Here is a 12,336-nt window from a genome sequence, read left to right on the forward strand (position 1 = left end):
TCTAGTGACTGACCTGCCACCGTGGAAATAAAGTTGGGTATAACCTTTTCACCCCAAGAACGCTCTACTGTCATTTCTTTGGTCACACTGAATCCATAGCGAACTTGCCTGGGGTTGAGACCCATTGGCAGGACAGTCCTGTTAACAAATCATGAGTTTTTCTGTGATTTTAAAATCATCATGTCACTTCTTAAATGGGAAAGAGGGTTTTTTTAATCACCAATTTAATTAAAATGTTAAAATTGCCTTCAATTAACAATATACTGTTATAATGTTTTTTCTTTAAATAAGTTGAGACAGTTCTAAGACAGAAGTAACATTTGAAGGACAGGTCAGGGACAGGGTCAAGAGACCAGGAAAAGGCTAGAGGACTACAGTGCCTGTTGGTTTGACCAGGTGTACGGGATGCTGTCGAAGAGGAGAACAGAGGAGAGAGAAGATAATTCACCTTTTTAACATGCTGAGTGTGAGGCGCCTGTACGGTATCCCAGTGTGAGTAGAGATCAGAATGGGAGAAATTATTTGCGAACTGGCACTTGCCCTATCTGAGCGTCTCACACACTTTATTATAATATTCTTTATTAAATGGTCTGGCTCTACTGCTAGAGAGTAAGCTCTTTGTGGCAGGGACCATGTGTATCTTGCTCGCTTACGTATTCCTTGCATCTAGCACAGCATATAATAAGATCCTAATGAATGCTTTTTATTTAAAAAGTTACTCCTTTATCATATGCCATGCAAAAAAATGATGAAAGTTTTAAATCATTAAGGTTGATATTCTGAAGATAGCATATTACTGTGAAAGGGATTGGAACATCAAAAAATGTTGGGAAGCACTTAATGGAGTAATAGCTAAGGTCTTAGTAGGTGCTACAACTCTAAGTCAAGAATTTATGGACCACTTGCTTTATAGGACCAGCAGCAGGGGGCTGTGGGGCTCAGAGCACTCTACAGTAGATAACAGAATCTACCACTGTAGTGACTTAAAAATATGTGTACATGTATATAAATGTTGAATCACTGTGTTGTACACCTGAAACTAATGTAATGTAATACTGTGTGTCAACTACCCTTCAATAAAAAATAATTATCTAAAAAAAAAAAAAATGTGTACAAATTTTTTGACATTCCTTTCTTCAGGAAGTAAATCTACTCCCCCTCCCTTTGAATATAAGAGTGATTCATTTCTAAAGAATAGAATGTGGTGGAGGTGATACTCTATGGCTACTGAGGTTTGTCATAACAGAAGATATATCTCCCACCTGGCTTTCTCCGGGGGACATGACCCTTGGGACCCCTGAGCCATCATATAAGAACTCTGGCCATCTTGAAGCCACCAGGCTGGAGAAGCCATGTGGGGAGAATGCAAGGAGATAAGCCCCAGCTGTTCCAGCCTGGGAGCCAAATGTGTAAGTGAGGAAGCCTTGCTGGTGTCCAGCCCCAGCCCCTGTCTGGCTGCAGCCACATAGGAGACCCTGAGACCAGCTAACCCCAGCACTGCGAAAGATAGTAATAATAATGAATGGTTGTAATAATAACGATGCTGTAACCACTAAGTTTGGGGTGATTTGTTATATACGGGATAACCAGAACAACTGGGGTCTTCACTGGGTTTGATTCAGTATTAGAACACGTCACTACCTCCTCCCGTTTAAGGAACATACAAAAGACAGATTTTACAATATCTTTATCCTTCATGCTCAAAACTATCTCCCACACTATGCCTCTGTTCAAACCCTCCAAGACAGGGGGGTGGGTCTCCTCTCAACCTGGGATGACTTTCCATCCCTTTCTTAGCATCATCTCACTAACCAATTTGTGGACTTACGGATATTTTACTTTTCTTCTTCGTGCTTTTCTATGTATTTTTGCAATCAAATAGCAAATGCAACTTAAAGGGAAAAAGTGTATGGAGATAAATAGTGGAGATGATTGCACAATGTGAATGTTTAATGCCACTGAACTATACACTTAAAAATGTCTGAAATGGTAACATTTATGTTGTGTATATTTTATCACAATAGAAAAAATATATACGATGCCTTGAAACTCAATTCCCAGCTCTTTCGAGATGACCATCCAGTCTCCAGCCATCTGTCTGTACAACTCAGTAGGCCCTAGATTACTTCTGCCTTGTACAGTAATTTCTTCATTTCCTCATTTGTCTCAGTCTTAGATCTCAGATGCCACTGGAAGCTTCCTGAGCGAAGAAGAGTGTCATTATACAGGTGGCAATGTCTATGGTACACTTATAAACCAATTGCCTGGAAGTCAGAATACAGTTCCTTAAATGATGGCCTTGTTCTCAGACTAGCAGATCAAAACCTACTTAACTCATTAAATATCTGAAATGTTGTATATTGCAATGAAAATATATTACAGAAAAACAGAAATACTAGCACTTAAAACAAAAACCATTGGAAAGGTTGATGAGTTTGGGATTGAATTAGTAATAAATACATACACTAAAAAAGAGATAATTATTAACTAGGTAAAACAAAGTTCTGCATGAATGAAAATGATTCAAAGTTTATTCTATGACTCATCACTGAATACATTTACATAATTACAATGATGTAAGCACTGAACTTAGTCCAAGTAAAGTTACAATAGGACTAGGTTTGTATATTGAGAAGATGAGGAGAATGGGAAGGATGTGTGTTTGGTTAAAATTCAAGGGAAAACAGCCAAATTCTAATCTTCCACTAGTGGGATGCCACTAGATAATGCATAAATACTGAAAAAAAAAATTCACAGTAAATTACAAACATGTTAGAGATTTTAGAACTTGATTCCTTAAGCTACATGCCTGTGTAATCATGATAAAACTAACCCCCCCCAAAAGTGATGAAGGTCTCTTTATCATTTGGGGGATGCCCTCCTGCCCTGAACCATCCTTTCTTCTCAGTCCTCCAGGCAAACACTGTTCCATTTGCCCATTTCCATCACCACCTTGCAGTGTCCAACAGCTAGTTCCTGCCCGGATCCACGGCTCCTCAATACCCCCCTCTGCTCAAGGCCAGCCTGCTCCAGCCAGCCTGGGATTCAGATGGCTCCTCTCTGGTTCCCCCTTCATGAGGTCCCCCTCACAACCGGCACAATGGACAGAGGCTGCTCTCTTCCAGGGTCCCGGGATGCTCTGCCTGCAGCTGGACACACTGCCCGTGGCAGGATGGCACTACCTTCAGCAAAGCTGAAAGGTAGGTGATGCAGGTCACATTGTCCGCCCGTCTTTGGAAGTTGCACCCCCTCCTGCTGGGGACTCTGTCCACCCAGTCCCTGGGGGCCAGGGCTCTCCCCCTAGACCTATTCTACCCAACCACCTATTTCCTCATTTTCCCCATCAAACTACGTCCATCCATGGCCCACCCTCTCCTCTGGTCTCTCAGACAAACGAAGCCTGTGAAACAAGCAGAATGTATGGGAGCAAATGCACAGCCCCCTTAGCACCCACTATGCAAGGCCCTTCACACTCCGCCCCCACCACTCCCACTTTCCCTGTCCTCTCCACCTCCACCCAACTTTGTCCCTTCATGTCTGAGTATAAAGTCTTTTCTCTGCCTGGAATGACCTCCTCCCACCTGGGGAAACTCATTCCTTAATGCTTAATCCAAACGCTCCTCCCATCGTGCAGCCTCACAGCCTTCCCCAGCCATCCTCTGCACCGTTGCCCGGAGAAAATAATAGCTCATGTTTGCTGAGTGCTGTGTGCCAGATACTGGGAACTTTGCAGTGATGCCATCAGATAATATCATAGTGAGCTCTGTGTTACAGAAGAGAAAGCTGAAGCATAGAGAAGTCAAGGAACTTGCTCAAGGTCACACAGTAGGAAGTGGTTCAGTGGGAGATGGGATGGCAGGCTCTCTGGGTCAAAGTCAATCTTCCTACCTGCCATCCTGCTCTGCCTCCTGGGGGCTCACACAGCACTCAACATATCTTTGTGCTAACCCTCTTTAGTTTACATGTCTATCTCCACTGCTGAACTGAGAACCTTTTGAGAGTAGAGAATGTGTCTAGCTTCTCTGAGCATCCCCAGATCCTTGGATCACTCGGTATGAGCCAGGTCAATGCCAGCTGCTCAATTCCTGTTGCTTGCTAATGGATGAATGAAGCCAGGATTCGCATTCCACTTCTGCACTGCAGACTTGGGAAAAACCTACAAACTCTCTGGGCTCTAATTTCTTTTTCTGGGGGGGGGGAAAAAATCCATGGGAGGAACAATACCACCACCTAACTGGTGTCTCCTAACTTCCTGTGAAGGTCAGATTGGCCACGATGCTGTCATGAGGAAATACTCTGCAAGTTGTAAGACACTCACTGTACAAATGTTAGCAGTTGATATTCAGAGATCAGGGTGTTACCTGCCCACAGGTAAAACATTTTATGCCTCACGGTTAATGACACCTTTATTCTAATAATGTGCCATACTGGACGACCAGCTGGGGTCGGGCAGGTGGGAAGTATCTGAGGCTAAGGCAGGGAAGTCACCTCCCAGGAGGCTTCTGCACCCACCCTCCTTGCTCATGTCTCAGAACCTGCTGTTCTCCCCAAGATCCCGGGCTGAGTCATGTTCCTCTCCACTCAGCATCTGTCGTCTCCCTGGCGCGCGGGCCTGACGGCTCAGGTCCTGGAAAGCAGACTGCTTCCCCTGGCAGCTTCACTCTTCTTGGCGAGGACGGGGTCAGACGAAGGGCAGGAGCGCCAACTTCGACTTCATAAATCATCTCTAAGCTCCCCTTCCATCCCAGGCTGTGCTCAGCACTTTGGCCTCATGGCAGCTCTGTGAAGGAGGCATTAGGTCCCCTCTTTAGAGTCCAAGGTTAGAGAAGTAAAGAGCTTGCTCAAGATCACAACTGTTGGACTTGAACCCAAGTCTATCAGATTTCAATTCTCTAGTCTTTCCCATGCTCCTCCTTCTTTCTTTGGCCAAGTTTAGGGAGATTCATATCCAAGACCCACCCAGTACATGGTTTCTCAGCATGAGCTCAGTCCCTGAAGGAACTCAGATTTCAGGCAAATATCATACTTCCTTGATTTGAAGATACATTCTTATTTCCACTTTTACATTCCTGTTATCAGGATCTTATAAATGGCAACATCTTAAGTTTTAGAAATTTTAGTAGTAGTCCTAGAGACTGTATTCAAGTGTCTCTGTTCAGCTACCAACTAGTTTTGTGCTTTTAGGAAAGTCACTTTACCTGCCTGTTCCTCAGAGAGGTTAGTCAGCCCGACTCTCGGTAGCAGCTCTGCCACTTGACAGCTGTATGGCTTTTATCTCTTCTCTGGGCCTGTTTCCCCATCTGTAAAGTGGTGGGAGGAGTCACTGATTTTTGAGGTCTTCTAAGCTGCTCTGAATGAAATAAGGGTTGGAGGGCCTGGAACCATGAGGTCCCCTCTACTCCCTCCAGACTGGGCCAGCCTGGCAGCAGCCTGGTCTTCCTCACTTTGGCAAATCCCTCTGCTGAGCCTGGGGTTTGGGAGAACATATTGCTGTGGGATGTGAAGACAGAGTTGGAAGTCCTGAGCACAGGCGTGGACTCATTAAGCAGCAGGCATGGCTACTATGAGTCACTTCCTGGCTCCAGGCCTCAGCCTCTCATCTGTAAAGTTAAGCAGTAGATGAGATGATTTCTGAGAATCTCTTCTGGCTGTAACATTCCATGAATACAATCTTCCCTTGCTCTACCTCAGAGGTTCTTTACCCTGGTTGCACATTCGGATCACGATCTAGGGAGCTCATAAAAAAAAAATCAAATGATGGCAGACGTTCTCATTCCCTACATAGATGTAACTGATCTTAGGAAGGGCTCAGACATCAGCGTGGTTAAAAGGTCCACAGGCAATTGTGATAGCAACCAGGGCTGAGAAGGACCACCCCTCCAGACCTAAAGCCTCAGTGGGGAACAAAGAAGAAAAATCTCAATGACATTTCAAAGAAGGAGCCCTAAAAGCTTAAATTAGGGAGACTGGTTTTTTTTGCAGTCCTGCAAGTGAATTGGTGGACAGGTGCTTAGGAATCTATAATCTATCAATCCAACGACCCTAAATGGGGAAGGTCAAAATATTTTTTTTATTTGAAAATTTTTTGGTACTCAAGTATCTAATAAACAACTCCTGCATACCTGGCTCTGCAGCACATATGATAGGGAGAATTAACCAAATGTAATACAGTGCCTCCTCTCAACACCACCAGTGGCAAGCAGTGTGGTGTAAAATTAAGTGTTACATCCAACGTAACCTTTACTGAGCATTTTTATTGCATGCAGACACTGAGTACTTTATAGTACACTAAACAAATTTAATCCTCACAAAAATCTGTCGAGAAGGGTTGTTATTTCTACTTCACACCTAAAGAAGCTGAGGGTCAGAATGTCATGTAAACACAGGCAAGCACATAAAGCTGGATAGCAGCAGAGGCAAGGGTCGAGGCCAGGCTCCAAAGCCAGTGTTGGTACGTTCTGCCATATCATCTATTTTCAGTGGAGAGATTCTCAGATAAACTCTGTAGGGTGCCCTGGACATACAATGGGGAAATGACAGTCTCTTCAACAGATGGTGTTGGCAAAACTGGACAGCTACATGTAAGAGACTGAAACTGGATCATTGTCTAATCCCATACACAAAAGAAAATTCGAAATGGATCAAAGACCTGAATGTAAGTCATGAAACCATAAAACTCTTATTAAAAAAATAGGCAAAAATCTCTTGGACAAAAACATGAGCAACTTCTCCATGAACATATCTCAACGGGCAAGGGAAACAAAAGCAAAAATGAACAAGTGGGACTGTATCAAGATGAAAAGCTTCTGTACAGCAAAGGACACCATCAGTAGAACAAAAAAGTACCCTACAGTATGGGAGAATATATTCATAAATGACAGATCCGATAAAGGGTTGCCATCCAAAATATATAAAGAGCTTACACACCTCAACAAACAAAAAGCAAATAATCCAATTAAAAAATGGGCAGAGGAGCTGAACAGACAGTTTGCCAAAGAAGAAATTCAGATGGCCAACAGACACATGAAAAGATGCTCCACATCGCTAGTCATCAGAGAAATGCAAATTAAAACCACAATGAGATATCACCTCACACCAGTAAGGATGGCTGCCATCCAAAAGACAAACAACAACAAATGTTGGCGAGGTTGCAGAGAAAGGGGAACCCTCCTACACTGCTGGTGGGAATGTAAGTTAGTTCAACCATTGTGGAAAGCAGTATGGAGGTTCCTCAAAAAGTTCAAAATAGAAATACCATTTGACCCAGGAATTCCACTTCTAGGAATTTATCCTAAGAAAGCAGCAGCCTAGTTTGAAAAAGACAGATGCACCCCTATGTTTATCGCAGCACTATTTACAATAACCAAGAAATGGAAGCAACCAAGTGTCCATCAGTAGATGAATGGATAAAGAAGAGGTGGTACATACACACAATGGAATATTATTCAGCCATAATAAGAAAACACATCCTACCATTTGCAACAACATGGATGGAGCTGGAGGGTATTATGCTCAGTGAAATAAGCCAGGCGGAGAAAGATAAGTACCAAATGATTTCACTCATCTGTGGAGTATAAGAACAAAGAAAAACTGAAGGAACAAAACAGCAGCAGAATCACAGAACCCAAGAAAATGGACTAACAGTTACCAAAGAGAAAGAGACTGGGGAGGATGGGTGGGAAGGGAGGGATAAGGGCGGGGAAAAAGAAAGGGGGCATTACGATTAGCATGTATAATGTGGGCGGGGGCATAGGGAGGGCAGTACAACACAGAGAAGACCAGTAGTGATTCTACAGCATCTTACTACGCTGATGGACAGTGACTGTAATGGGGATCATGGGGGAGGGGGGACTTGGTGGAGGGGGGAGCAGAGTAAACATAATGTTCTGCATGTAATTGTAGATTAATGATAACAACAGCAAAAACCTCTGTAGGGTGCCAAGAGGAACCTGGGCCTACTTGCAAAGTATGCATTCTGCTAACTGAAAAATGAAACTCTCAGGATGTTTGTGGGAGAGGGAAGAGCCTTGGTGAGGATGAGGTCAGGTCAAATAGGGCCTTGAATGTCAGGCAGAACTTGGATCTGATTAAGAGCTGGAGCAGGGAAGTGAGAATTTACCATGCCTTTATGAAGATGGTGGTGTCCTAATGGGTGTGCTAGAGGGGTCAGAGGTGAGGTTGGTCCTGAGAACCACTTGCGGGCAAGGGCTGTGTCCTCCTCCTCTTGGCTTTTTCATGGTCTAACAGAGGCTTGGCACATCAGTGTTACTAATATTTGCTGAATGCAAGTTGAGAACTGCTTTGAAGTCACTTGGAATTCTTGAATCTTCACCTCCAGCTCAGGCTAATTAGAGCTGCTGCAGTTATCCAGCATATTATAGGTCCTAGACTGAGGCGGGGTCAGCACTAGGAATGGGGAGGAGACATATCATTAGGTTCCCAGCTGAATCCTGCAGCATCCACACACATGCTGACAACACAACCGTGACCATAAATGTGCCAGAAACCAAGCCAACATGGAGAGTTTGTTTTCTAGAGCAGTAGTGGTTTGCAGAACCTACCTGACCAGATGACCTTCTCGTCACTTGTGACTACACCACTACTGCAGAGTGCTTTTCCAGTAATGATGGGAGAGGCAGGAATTCCTGGGACAGGCTAAGGACAATTATCCTGGCTTATTGTTTCTCCAAACTTCAAGAACTCGAGTTTGGGAGCCAGAGAGTGCATCTTTCAGTAAGGGACACCCAGCAAACTCAACAGTCTCATTGCCTGTGTTGGGGCTGAATCCATCTAATCCATTTCATTGGGAGCACAACCTCTTCCAGGGTGGCAGGGCCAGGGCACCAGATCTGTAGCCAGAATTATGCTGATGAACATTCAAACCCTAGTAATTCCCCAAACCACTCTAAGCCCAAAATAAAATTATGGTTATGAGGTTCTCATACTGTAGCTGTTTCTACTCCCCCCCTCCAAAATAAATCTAAGCATTAGTCATTGTTTCCTCATGACCACTGAGTGGGTGAGGTTAAGCCAAAGGGAAGGCCAAAGGTTTCAAGGCACTTGCTCTGCTGATTCTGGAGCACTGGAACCCTAAGCCCATGGGAACTCTGCACCTCCAACAGTTCTTGCACGATGCTTGCGGCCAGGTTGAATGCTGATTTTTGATTAGTAATAAATGCAGGCTGAGTTAGAGAAAACAAAGGTGTCTATAGAAAGCTTCCCAGCCCATGCCATAAATAGGTTTATCCATATACTGAATCTTTTTAGAGCTTGGGGGGGCCTGGTCAGTTACTTCTGGCTGCAAGCAGCCTCAACAGGTTAATCCAGTTGTATTCCAGTTTATCCCAGGGTCATACAAATGTCTGTTTTTGTGTCCTGAGGTGGGAGAGTTAGGAAGCACTTGTCTATAGCATTACCCTGTTTAAAGGTCTTTATTTCTAATAATTTTTGTATACAAATTAAAAGTTTATACATAATACAGCCCAACTGTATGTTGGCTTATTATGTATTATGCATTATGTTTATACATAATACAGCAGTGGTTCTTTCTTTGGATCATCATCCCTTTGAGAATCTGATAAAGCCAAAGTCCTCCCCAGAATGCACCTCCACTCACTCATGCAATATTTTGCATACTTCAAAGGGTTATAGAATCCAGACAACCCAAATTTCCTAATTTCAGAGGGGTTAATCTGCTTGTTTTCCCCACCCTTTCTCCAATACAGCTTCAAAAGACCAGAGAATTGTCAAAGAAACCTCTAAAAAGAAAGTGTTACACTGAACTCTCTTGCAGTTTCCTGGAGAGCATGCAAAACCACTCTCAAATCCAAGGGGCATTTCCTCAAGCAACTCCCAGCTGCTCAGGGAGGCTATGCTTATCACTGGCTCCAAGCACTACCTACCCTTGCAGCACCAGCTGCTAGTTGGTGGGAACCACTTGCAGGTACAAAGCAGTGTTCTGCATGCTCCCTTTGCACTTGGATGAATTTTTGGTTAGTGTTTAGACTAGAAACTCCATGGAATCACCTTGCAGTCTCCCTTCTCCATTGCAAGCACATGACCTTGCTCGTGTGTATTAATCACTCCACAGTTGCCACTAATTAAGGCAAGATTGTACAAATGGGGAATGGGAGAAACAGGAGTATTTACATCCATTAATTTTAGCAGCATCTTTATTGCAACAAAGAACCTGTAATAAAATGCAAGAAAACTAATGTTTCACTTTACATGATTAAAAGCCATGTAGCTGAAAATGAGAAAACCCATAAACTTACTGGAGTGAGACATGCAATTCTTTTTATACAAGTCAATGCTTAAGACAGCAGGCACTTCATGTTCTAAAATTAAATACCTGAACTCCAATTGTGCAGAATACAACATAAATTTGTATTTGGGTTATTTAAAAACAAACATACAAACACTACTTTTTCTCTCTCTGTGAGGGACTTCTGAAATTACCCAGAGCTGTCTCTTGACAAAGTAAGAAAAGCAGGAGCCAGCACCCTGCATTAACATGTCTCTACATTTTAGGACACAAGATGGATAGGTGAGACTGGGTAGGGTTGGGAAGGTCGAGTTGGGGAAGTTGCCTTATTCCTGTGTCTACTGGGAATGGACCTACATGTTAGTTCAGATACAGCATGTCTTGTCTCTTAGCTCAAACAGTTATGTAAGTTGGGCTCCGAGACTTAAGCAAGTGCTCTACTCTATATCCCAATCCCCACGTCCCCTGCCACACCAAGGAAGACACATTTAGTGTAACAGTTTTAATTAACTTCAGAATGTCATATACTAATTAGAAGAACTGCTTCATTAATAAGCATGCTTAGCATTTACTTTAGAATGGAAAAATTAACCATTTTATGTTATCTTTAAAATGTTTCATAGGAATATATTAATAAATACTTCTTTAAAAATTTGCCTTTTCTACATATCATTTAACTACCATGAGTTAGGACATCTGGGCGGAATCTAGTATCAACTGACCACTAATTGGCTGCGCGGCCATAGGTGTATTTTCTCCTCTGTATGTAGGTTCTACCCCTAACAAATGATAATATTATATCAGATTTAATAGCTTGAAAACTTTACAATTCTATAATGTGAGATCTTATAGCAATCATTCCATCTAAAGAGAGAACGATGTCTACAAAGAGGTGGGAAATACTCTGTAAAGAGTAAAACAAGTAGCAAGAAGTGAGCCTCAGTATCTGTATCCTGTTCCTTTAAAAGGTAATGCATGCATAGTGACTTCATACTCCTGCCGGAAGCTTTGGAGAAAACCAGGAAGGGCATGGGGGAAAAACACCTTCATTCCAAAATGAAAAGGGATATACAGTTAATGGTACATTCTGCATCTCTCAGAGTGAGAAGGGGCCGATAGTTATCACAGATGACCAGCTGTCTTGATTATTCTTTTGGGTTCTTGTAAATCAGTCCAGTGTACAAATCACCCATTGTTTGTTTAATCCAACTCCATTCTCTACAAACGAGTTTCTTAAAGTAGCCCACAAGTGGCTTGCTTTACAATCACCTGGAAAGCTTGTTAGAAATGCAGATTCCTGGTTTCTTGATGAATTTGAATTTTGATGAATTCAAGGGTACATGATGTACCCAAAGCAACTGAACCTAGATTTCTAAGAATGAGGTTCAAGCCTGCATTTCTTTTAGCAAGCAAGCACCCCAGATGAATCTTAGGTTTTGAGTTCCACTGTTCAGCAACACACACGCAACTGTACCTGTTAAGGGTTGCTCACATGCAACCATTTTAATGCTTAGCCTAGTGCTCTTTGGCTGTCACCAAAACTGTTAGTACTTTTATATACTCTTGCTTTGAAGTTGTTACCCAGAGACAGGGTACAAATAATTTTAGATGAGATCTCTACTGATTGATTGCTTGACTTGACTATGATGTTTCCTGTATCAGTTTTAAGAACCAAATTTTAGCCAAGCCATCTTTACGCATGTGAATTCAGTCAGGTATTTTTTTCCCCCTGTAGAAGGAGAATGGCACTTAAGGGACTGGGAATTAGAATTGTGGTAAGAGGAAAGGAGAAGGCATGATGCAAAAGGAAAACACATGTGAATTCAAGCGTACATGATGTTCTTTAAGGTTTGTTTTGGTAAAAATAAGACATGCCAATTTGAAGAAAGAGCCTTAATGGGTAGGAGGTTTCAAATGAGTAGCTGTCTAAAAGCCAGTGTATACCAGTTCTACTTTGCATATTATATAAGGATAGATTCTTGGAGGCCAACTAGTCCACAAACAAAGACCACCTTCAATAGTCAGATATATACTTAAGTCATGGGGGAAAATACTTCCTTGGGGAAGAAAAG

The sequence above is a fragment of the Manis pentadactyla genome, chromosome 11 (genome assembly GCF_030020395.1).
Source record: "Manis pentadactyla isolate mManPen7 chromosome 11, mManPen7.hap1, whole genome shotgun sequence".
NCBI lineage: Eukaryota > Metazoa > Chordata > Mammalia > Pholidota > Manidae > Manis > Manis pentadactyla.